The sequence below is a fragment of the Anomaloglossus baeobatrachus genome, chromosome 8 (genome assembly GCF_048569485.1).
Source record: "Anomaloglossus baeobatrachus isolate aAnoBae1 chromosome 8, aAnoBae1.hap1, whole genome shotgun sequence".
In the NCBI taxonomy this organism is placed as follows: Eukaryota; Metazoa; Chordata; class Amphibia; order Anura; family Aromobatidae; genus Anomaloglossus; species Anomaloglossus baeobatrachus.
In genome coordinates, this window is record NC_134360.1 from 135,719,134 (window position 1) to 135,729,919 (window position 10,786).

Genomic DNA, 10,786 nt, shown 5'->3' on the forward strand with positions numbered 1-10,786 from the left:
TAAGCCACCATCAGAGAACGTTACCTGTGAATCACTGAAAGGAAGAAAAATGGAAAAGACTTAAAAAAAATCACATTGGATGACAAAAAATTACATCAGCTGCTTAAAAAGGAAACGTGGTAACCTCGTGTGGGCACAGTAGGGTCCGATGGAGATTGTTGCTGTTATTAATTACATCCACTTTGTTTGGACAATTAAACACAGCATAATTTATGTGCAAAAAAAGCAGCAGAAAAACCCGGCATTTATGCTACATGTGAAAACGGACTAAATGTCTAAGCAAAGTGGATGAGACGTCATGAAATCTCTGCCCTCGGTGCGTCTAAAGACACCACTGAACTGTGCAGTTTTATTGGTATTTTCTCTACAGGCTTCCATGTGAAGGCTGAAAAAAATGCAAGTGAAGAAAAAATGCTGTTTCATTATTAAACGCAGAATCAAAGCTTCTCTGTAGTATTAAAATGCCTTAAAAAACTGGAGTCACATCTGCACCAAACATGTATCAAATACCTGGGAAAATGCAGAAAAAACACAGCAAACATGCAATAACCAGAGAGGATTTTTATTGTGCTCGTGGTGTGGACACCTGCAGAAAAAACGCTGCATTTACGCTATGTGTGAACACGACCCCAGTGATTACATTTTTTATGGGATTTAATAGAGAAAAATAATCAATTGCGCCATTTTTTTTTTGCCATTTACCGATTTCCATAAATAATCTGATCTCTGTCTTGTTCGGTTCTTTACGATTACAGGGATACCAAATATGTGTATGTTATTTGCTGATTTGTGTTGTTTATTATTTTTTAAAAAAGCGCAATAATTTACTTTATTCTATTTGTTAAATTATTTTTAGAAATTTTATTAGAAGAAAAAACATTTTTTCCTCTCCTTCTAGAATACAGGACACATAGATGCTTTGCACCGTACAATGGAGCTCTGTGTCCTGTGTAATCAGAGGCTGCAATGCAGGTTAATCTATGTAAAATCCTTCCTCTCATTTAACAAAGCTGTTGGGCTCAACAGCTATGGCTTCTGTTATGTGTTTGAAAGTTGCAGGTTTGATTCCAAGGCGAAGTGGAAAATAAAAGAACATTATGCTTTTGTCATTTTTTTCTCATTTCTTTATAGCAGTTTTATGGTAACAAAAGAATCTGACTTCTTCCTTCAGCTACATGGAGAAGTCATGTATATCTATATCTCTATGTAGCTGAATAACTTGTTTCTGGCTTCTCTGCCTGCAATACAGGTCAAGATTACCAAATCCTCCGAGGCCTCTCAATTCAGGCAGTGGCTGAATAGTAGAGCTCCTGCCTATGGACAAAGTGCCCACAAACTGATGAGTTTAAGTCCTGTCTTGGGAAATCAGACCAGATGAGAATTTAATTTATCCACGTCTCTTCTTGAGTTAATTTATTCACTGCACTGAGGGGAGGAACTGGGACAAGAGCTAGTGTAATGTCCCAGAAGGAGCCATTACAAACGTTTCTGCCTTCATAGGAGTCTGTAGAATAATGTATAGTTTAATGTATTGCCTTGTGTCACTCTGTCAAATTTACTGCATGTTGTTGCTCTATAATACCACTGGAGACCAGCAGGTGGTGGTATGTGTTAGAGGATGTCTGATCAATATCCTCTATTGACTAGTCACTATAATAACCAGGGAGAGATGACAGTTGGTAGTTGAGACAGGCTAGGTTGGAGGTGAGGAGCAGGTTACAAGGCTGGCTAATGTCCTGTACTGCTGCAGACAGTCTTATCAGAGCCCATCACACCAAGGCCAAACCTCAGTTATAAATTTCCTATAGCAGATTAACAGTCAAGTTGCCAACTAAACAAAGCCTGTATGAAAATCCAGTGTCACAGCTCCTTCCTTCTGCATTGTGGCCGGGAGGAAGGTAAGGAGAGCCTCCTCGTTCCTGCGATGTCACACGGAGCGATGTGTGCTGCCGCAGGAACGAGGAACAACTTCGTTACTGCTGCAGTAACGATATTTGAGAATGGACCCCCATGTCGCCGATGAGCGATTTTGCACGTTTTTGCGACAATGCAAAATCGCTCATAGGTGTCACACGCAACGGCATCGCTACAGCGGGCGGATGTGCGTCACAAAATCCGTGACCCCAACGAGATCGCAGTAGCGATCTCGTAGTGTGTAAAGCTCGCTTTAGGCTATGTGCGCACGTTGCGTTCTGCTGTGACAAATATTCTGCAGCGTTTTGTCACTGCATATGTTTCAAAACACAGCCGAAAAGCTGCATTTTGGAAGTATTTTGAATGCGGAATGGATGCAGAATTCATGTGTTCTGGATGCTTGCTCTGCAAGTGGGAAAAGCATCCAAAACGCACATAAGAAGTGACATGATGCTTGTTACAACGCAGCGATTTGGCCACAAATTTCAGTATGCAAATCGCTGCGTTCTAAAACGCAACATGCGCATGGAATTCGCACAAGTTACATAGACTTTGCTGGGGACGCAGAACGCATGCGTTTACGCTGCAGTGCAAAGCGCTGCGTAAACGCACACGTGCGCACATAGCCTTACACCTGGATACGTTTATTTGTGAACCATTCTATTGTAGATTTTGCTTTATGTTTGGGATCATTGTCTTGTTGGAAGACAAATCTCCTTCCCAGTCTCAGGTCTTTTGCAGACTCCAACAGGTTTTCTTCAAGAATGGTCCTGTATTTGGCTCCATCCATCTGCCCATCAATTTTAACCATCTTCCCTGTCCCTGCTGAAGAAAAGCAGCCCCAAACCATGATGCTGCCACCACCATGTTTGACAGTGGGGATGGTGTGTTCAGGGTGATGAGCTGTGTTGCTTTTACATCAAACATATCGTTTGACATTGTGCCCAAATAGTTCGATTTTGGTTTTATCTGACCAGAACACCTTCTTCCACATGTTTGGCGTGCCTCGCAGGTGGCTTGTGGCAAACGTTAAACAACACATTTTATGGATATTTTTGAGAAATGGCTTTCTCCTTGCCACTCTTCCATTAAGGCCAGACTTGTGCAGTATACGACTGATTGTTGTTCTATGGACAGACTCTCCCACCTCAGCTGTAGATCTCTGCAGTTCATCCAGAGTGAGCATGGGCCTTTTGGCTGCATCTCTGATCAGTTTTCTCCTGGTTTGAGATGAAAATTTGGATGGACGACCGGGTGTTGGTAGATTTGCAGTGGTATGATACTGTGCCTCCCCTGCAGCAGTCGAACTGCTCGGAACCGGGGTTGCTGTGGCTCGAGGGTCTCCGGACCCGGGGGCTTGTGGCCACTTCAAATGTAAAGGGTGTGGTTATTTACAAGGGAGAGTTCGTGATGCCACCCGTGGTTCGCGGTAATGGGAGTACCACTGCTGCCGATGGGAGTACCCAGGGGAGCTGGAGTGGGGCAGCCAGATGGTGATTTCTCCTCAGGTAGGGGAGACCCCATGACTCTGTAGGAAGGTGGCTGGTAGCGTTGTGCAGGCTATGTCGAAAGGCAGGATGCAGGGAGTGCAGTGTACTCACTCAGGCTGTGTGGATGCTGGCACAGTCATTGAGGCCTAAAACACACTTCCGCAAAAAAAAAGTACGTGTCTTACGGTCCGTTTTTCGGGTCCGTGTTCCGTTTTTTAGGGGCGTTTCTCCGGTACGTATGGCATTCGTGCGATGGCGTATGCGAGCCGTGTGTGCGTGTGGAATGTCTGTATTGACAAAAAATACGTACGTGTGCTGTCCATGTGCTGTCCGTTTTTAAAGGCCCGCATTCTTACCCAATTAACGATTTTAATCATTCATCATGAGATCCTGGTGTTGTTTGCTTTCTATTGACCTGATAGATTGGAAACAAGTGTTGCAGATTTTGTGATGAAAAACGGACACGGACGATACGTGCTGAACACGGACATACTCCGTGTGCGGTCCGTGCAGGCATGGACCCATAGACTAAAGCGGGTCCGTGCCTGCGTGTTGCCGGCAAAAAACGGACATGTCGTCCGTGTACAAAAGCGCACACACGTACTTACGACACGAACACACGTTCCGTGTGATTTTACATGCGTGTGCCATCTACCATTGAATAACATGGGTCTCCGTGTGTACGTGTCTCCGGTACGTGCAAATACGTAGCGCACACGTACAAAAAAAAACGGATGTATGTTGCGGTCTAAAGGGGTGGTTCACCCATTTTTTTTTATTTTCTCTATGGGTGTAACTTACCATTTTAGGTCTTTTCTTCATTGGCTTCTATTTCCAGTTCTGGCACTGAGCGGCGCTATCCTGCACGCTCAGTGCCGGCCACATGACCCCCTGGTGCTGCGACCGCTAGTATCCGCTTATGTCCCGTCAATTCCAGGCTCTCAAACAAGACGGGTAAGTCAGAGGATGCTGGCGCCACTCACAGTGATTGACTGGGCTGTGGGCGGTGACTGCCGCACGTCACAGCCCAGCATGGAGGGGAGGATCCGGAGGACGCCAGTGTGGAGCGGTGAGGAGCGCTGAGCATCCGGCAGATGGTGAGGCGCGGGGCGCCAGTGTGGAGTACAGGGGGGGGTTCTTCAGCTGAAACCCTTCCTGTCACGTAAGTACTGATCTCACTCTCCACCCGCCCGCTCTGCTGCGATGTCAGGAGAACGGGCGGTGTGATCATGTGCACTCCTCCCAGCAGCACTACAGGACGCAGCAAGACACTGACAAGCTGGTGACATGCAACACTGCATGTGTCAGAGCAGAGCATGTCACCGCTCTGCTCTGTCACCTGTCCTGCTGCATAGGACCAATTTGTCTCCACTCTGTCACCTCCACTACAAGTCACAGAGTGGAGCAAGTTGATGACAGAGCACCTCTCCCCCCCCTCTCTTCTCACCCCCCTCCTCTCTTCTCCCACCCCTCTCCCTCTCTTATCTCTTTTCTTTCTCTCTCTTTTCCCTCCCTTTCTCTCTTTTCCCTCCCTCTCGCTTTTCACTCCCTCACTCTCTTCCCTCCCTCTCTCTCTCTTTTCCCTCCCTCTCTCTCTCTCTCTTCCCTCTCTCTCTCTTTTCCCTCTCTCTCTCTCTTCCCTCTCTCTCTCTCTTCCCTCTCTCTCTCTTTTCCCTCTCCCGGACAGGTGGATGGTGGCTGTCTTTCCCTGCACCTTTGTAGAATGTTTTGACTCCGCTGGTTTCCCAACGGTAGTCCGCTCCCCGGCGTATATGTACCGATGGAGCCCGTTTTGCCCGCAGGCGCTGGCCCTTGGATCTCTAGCCTATGGCGGTGGCTTTTTTATCCTCACTGGGTGGACTGTTGCCTTCTTGGGTGTTAGGAAACCCCTGGGGTTCCGGTCACTCTTGGATTTGACCGTTGTCGGTGGCTCCTAGCCTAGTCGGGGTCCGATGGCCCTGCCTTTGTGCTTAGCTTCACTCCGCTCTCTGGTTCGATACCGGCAGGCCACCGCCCGACCCCGGTCCTACGGTTCCGCAGAGGTCCACTAACTCCGGCAGACGGCCACCACCGTCTGCCGACCTTGCTGACAGTGCCTGGGCTTCTACCCAGACACTAGCAGTTTCTCTGCTGTCACTTTCAACTCCTCTCCTCAACTCCTGAACTTGACTCTCCAAACTTTTCCCGCCTCCAGACCTGTGAACTCCTCGGTGGGTGGGGCCAACCGCCTGGCTCCACCCCACCTGGTGTGGACATCAGACCCTGGAGGGAGGCAACAAGGGTTTTGTTTGACTGATGTTAACTATCCAGGGGAGGAGTGTATATGGTGTTATGTCTGTAACTACCTGGCTAGTCCAGGGCGTCACATTCCCCCTTGGTGAAATGCAGACCATCCGTGGGCTGCCCGTCCATCACCGGTTTTATTTTTCTGAAAAATATAATTTAACATTTAAAACATTTAACACAAGCATATTTTTAGTTCTTCCCTTGCGGGAGGCTCGGCACTTTAATGTTGCAAACATATGTAAAGAAAACATTTTTAATAATAACAGACGGGTTCATGTTCATCCGCTTCCCCACCCAAGCAACCTAAACCTTGATGCTGCCCCTAAGAAATGGGCAGCACCCCTCTTCCCCAGTCCGGAAGCAGGAACTCGGTTCCAGGTCACCGAAGCGGGAACGGGTACGGTGTCTCGCACCCGGCTGTCACTTCAGGGGATCCCACGTCCAGGGGGACCCCTGACCCCCGGAGGATGGTCACCGGTCCTGGTGGTGACCGGACCCCAGCCTGCTCTGCTGCGGGTCCTTCCTCCAATCCGCCTCTCCGGAGGCGGTAACGGAAAACAGCACAGCAAATTATTTACAAGACCACAAGTTCGTGGTTGGCCTGCAAGTTCTCAGCCTTGTCTCTGAAAGGGCTAGTGGAAACACATAGAGTCCCTACGGAGACAACTAGTTGACGACGGACGGTAAAATCAACTTGTTGACAATCAGATTACAAACTCGGATGATTGTTGTTCATTCATTTAGCTATTTAAAACAGGAACAAAGTACTGAGGGTCCCAACGGGGACAACTGGGTTGCAACGGAGGACCGCTGCCACTATTTGAGGTCGCTGTCGTCGTACGTCTCCTCCAACTCCACATCCGGACGGCATGGTGGGGGAGGGGACCGGGGCTGTACCTGAACACCGCGACCTTCCCTCTGCTTCACATCTAGAGAAAAACAGCCCCTCTCCCCGCAGTGTCGGGTGTAGGTCACTAGGTCGCCCGGTTGTAGGTCACGACCAGGATGACCCGTTGGTAAGTGGGAGTTCACATCACGACGGGCCACAAATATCTCGGCCTCCAGGCCCGGTTCGTAGACGAAGCCGTATCCCCGCTGAGAATCAAACCGCCTCACCTGGCCTTCGTACACCGGGCCCCGCACCCGAAAGGTGGTGTTGCGGAGATTGTCCTTTTCTTTTATGACGCGTGCCAGCACTTCGGCCCTCTGCTGCTCTCTGGCGGCAATTTCACGGCCCAGCTGGCTCGGCTCTCTGTCCCAGTAAGGGGCGTCTGCATGCCCCTGCGCACGGGTCGGGCCCCGCTGGACCTCCCCCACACCGGCCACTACCGGTTTACTTTTTGATGGGTCTTGCGGTGACGCGGCCTGGGATGCTGCTTTGCAGCGGCAACCCGGCACAGCCTCAGCCGAGGCGTGGGATTTAGGAACAGCAGGCCTCACCTGCTGGGCCTTCCGGTTCACGGCTTCCACCTCTTCTGTAGCCGGACGGACTGCCAGGGCCGGGACGGTCTCGGGTGCGGCCACTTCCGGGGCCGACGGCTTCTTTTCGCGGACGGGCACCTCCCGCGGGATCTTCCATGGCAGCGGGAGGGGTGCGGGCCATTCACGAGTAATGCCTGCAGGCTGGTCCTCCAGGGCGGACGGGCTGAACTCCGCTACCGGTGTCGGGGGCAGCGGGCCTAGTGGCGGGGCAGCAACAGCCGGTGCGGATGGCAGGGGAGGCAGACCGGGCCCCTCAGCCGCAGCGACCGGTCCTTCAAGGACACAGGGGCGTGGGTCGCTTACCCGTTCCTCCAGCACTGTCTCCACCTCGCATCTCCACACGGCCGCCGCTACCTCCTCCATGTCGGCCACCCATCGCTCCATTAGGAATCGGACTTGGGCCTGCAGGCGGCAGCACATTTGCACAGTCTGGGCCTCCACCCACGCCGCTGTTCCTGGCGTGGGCTCCGGGATCTCAGCATTGCCGGACGGGATGGACATGTTAGCGCTGGTGCTTCCAGGAACCGGATGTGTAGCAGAGTCCTGGCGTCCCTGCTCTTTATACCCTCGGTTACATGAGGCAGGCCTTCACCCGCCCCCCCCTTGGTTCTTTCTAGCACTTCTACTTGTTGGGGGCGGGGCTTCACTTTCGCGCCTTCCCTGCTCGGGGAAGACGCTCGAGCGGGAAATCTTCGAGCGAAAGATGGCGGTACTTCAAATTTTTCGGACGGACGACGCCGGTGGGGACTGCAAGGCGCACTTCTACCGGTAGGTAGATTGGTTCTATCCTGTTCGTGATGCCAAGTTGTCGCGGGCGAAGGGGCCGCGCTCGCTACGCTCGGGTCCGGGGCTGCTACTGCTGCTCGGTGGCTCGAGCGGTGGGCCGGACCCGGGGACTCGAGCAGCGCTCCTCGCCCATGAGTGAAAAGGGGGTAGTTTGTGACGCCGGCCACGGGTCGTGGTGATAATGGGCACCACTGCTGCTGGTGACGGGGATCCCGGGAGCGATGGCAGGGAGCAGCTAGGATGTTGGTTCCCCCTCCGTGGGTAGGGGTTGGTGATCCCGGGGCCCGGTGGTGATACGGGGAGGCAGGGTAGCTGGGGTGCAGGGTTGCGGCGGCAGCGCGGCGCGGTGCCGGAGGGCACTGTTGTACTCACTCAGACACAGATTCACAGAGTCTCTGGTAAACCAAACGGATGGATAGACGGGTCCCGTAGCTGGCTGTAGTGTCTTTGCTCTCCTCGAACAGGTGGATGGTGGCTGTCTTTCCCTGCACCTTTGTAGAATGTTTTGACTCCAATGGTTTCACAACGGTAGTCCGCTCCCCTGCGTATATGTACTGATGGAGCCCGTTTTGCCCGCAGGCGCTGGCCCTTGGATCTCTAGCCTATAGTGGTGGCTTTTTTATCCTCACTGGGTGGACTGTTGCCTTCTGTCGGGCCTTGGGTGTTAGGAAACCCCTGGGGTTCCGGTCACTCTCTGATTTGACCGTTGTCGGCGGCTCCTAGCCTAGTCGGGGTCCGATGGCCCTGCCTTTGTGCTTACCTTCACTCCGCTCCCCGGTTCGGTACCGGCGGGCCACCGCCTGACCCCGGTCCTACGGTTCCGCAGAGGTCCACTAACTCCTGCAGACGGCCACCACCGTCTGCCAACCTTGCTGACAGTGCCTGGGCTCCTACCCAGACACTAGCAGTTTCTCTGCTGTCACTTTCAACTCCTCTCCTCAACTCCTGAACTTGACTCTCCAAACTTTTCCCGCCTCCAGGCCTGTGAACTCCTCGGTGGGTGGGGCCAGCCACCTGGCTCCACCCCACCTGGTGTGGACATCAGACCCTGGAGGGAGGCAACAAGGGTTTTGTTTGACTGATATTAACTATCCAGGGGAGGGGGTGTGTATGGTGTTATGTCTGTGACTACCTGGCTAGTCCAGGGCATCACATCTTTTCCCTCTGTCTCTCTTTCCCTCTGTCTCTCTCTCTTTTCCTTTTCTGTCTCTCTTTTCCCTCTCTCTTTCCCCTCCCTCTCGTTTCCCCCTCTCTCTTTTCCCTCCCTCTCTCTCTTTTGCCTCTCTCTCTCCCCTCTTTTCCCCCCTCTCCCTCTCTTCTCTTTTCCCTCCCTCTCTCTCTTTTCCCTCCCTCTCTCTTTTCCCTCCCTCTCTCTCTTTTCCCTCCCTCTCTCTTTTCCCTCCCTCTCTCTCTTTTCCCTCCCTCTCTCTCTTTTCCCCCTCTCTCTCTCTTTTCCCTCTCCCTCTCTCTTTTCCCTCTCTCTCTTTTCCCTCTCTCTCTCTTTTATCTCTCTCTCTTCCCTCTCTCTCTCTTTTCCCTCTCTCTCTCTTTTCCCTCTCTCTCTCTCTCTTTTCCCTCTCTCTCTCTCTTTTCCCTCTCTCTTTTCCCTCTCTCTTTTCCCTCTCTCTCTTTTCCCTCTCTCTCTCTCTCTTTTCCCTCTCTCTCTCTCTCTTTTCCCTCTCTCTCTCTCTCTTTTCCCTCTCTCTCTTTTACCTCTCTCTCTTCCCTCTCTCTCTCTCTCTTTTCCCTCTCTCTCTTTTCCCTCTCTCTCTTTTCCATCTTTCTCTCTCTTTTCCCTCTCTCTCTCTCTTTTCCCTCGAAAAATCGCACTGCATTTGTGGTACATCGGTGTACTGCGAGTGCAGAGCGAGAATCACAATAGCTGACTACGGAGGAGAGAGGGAGAGAAATCCCTCCCACCCCTCCTCAGTGACGGCCCGCCCGACCCTCCGCAGCGCTGGCCCGCCCCTCCTGAGTGCCGGACCGCCCCCCGCAGCTAAGGTCGGCTCGCACAGTCGGACCTCAGTCGCAGGGACACACGCATGACACTCGGCTCTGTTGTACTGCCAGCGTGAGCCGAGTGTCATGTGAGGGGATCGCAGTAATCCCCGTGTGGCCCCAGCCTAATCGGCCGACACTGGAGTCTGCTGATCTGAACTCAGCTGAACTCCTGACCACACAGCCCGCACACGGTCACATGTGACCATCAGCAGGCAGTGACTGCTGTTAACCTGCATCCATTGCAGCGTGTGCGGGCTGTGAGATCAGGAGTCAGCTGATTCCAGTGCCGGCCAATAAATTCTGTGTCCCGCTGCAGAAGGATCCGGTAAAATAACGGTTGCAAGCATTGTACATTTAATCCACAGGATCCAGTCATATGCGGTTTGTGGTGTTTTGCCTACAAGCAAACAAAAAACACTGATGTGAAAGTAGCCTGCAAAATGTGTAAGACCTGTTAACATTTACATATATAGTTTAGAAGACTGTGGACTTTTCCTTGTTATGCTGCCATCTGCTGTCAAAACAAAGAACAGCGGGCACAAACCCCCTGTTGCTTGATTTACTTGGTACAGTCCTGAACAGGATGTGAGGAGGAGCTGGTTTTTGGTTTGGTAGCTGTTTTTATGCAGTGAAGTGTGTGTTCGGACGTGCGGAAGAAGGCAAGGCTGCATTCTGCCCTGCTGAACAAGGTCCAAGTACCTGAGTGTTGCGTGACATCTCCCCAAGACACAGATCCAAGAAAGGCTGGATGTGGAGCGAGGAGCCAGACAGCACGGGCAAATTACAGATCCGGGACAAAGACTGAACTTTAGAGGTGTCTGCCGGCA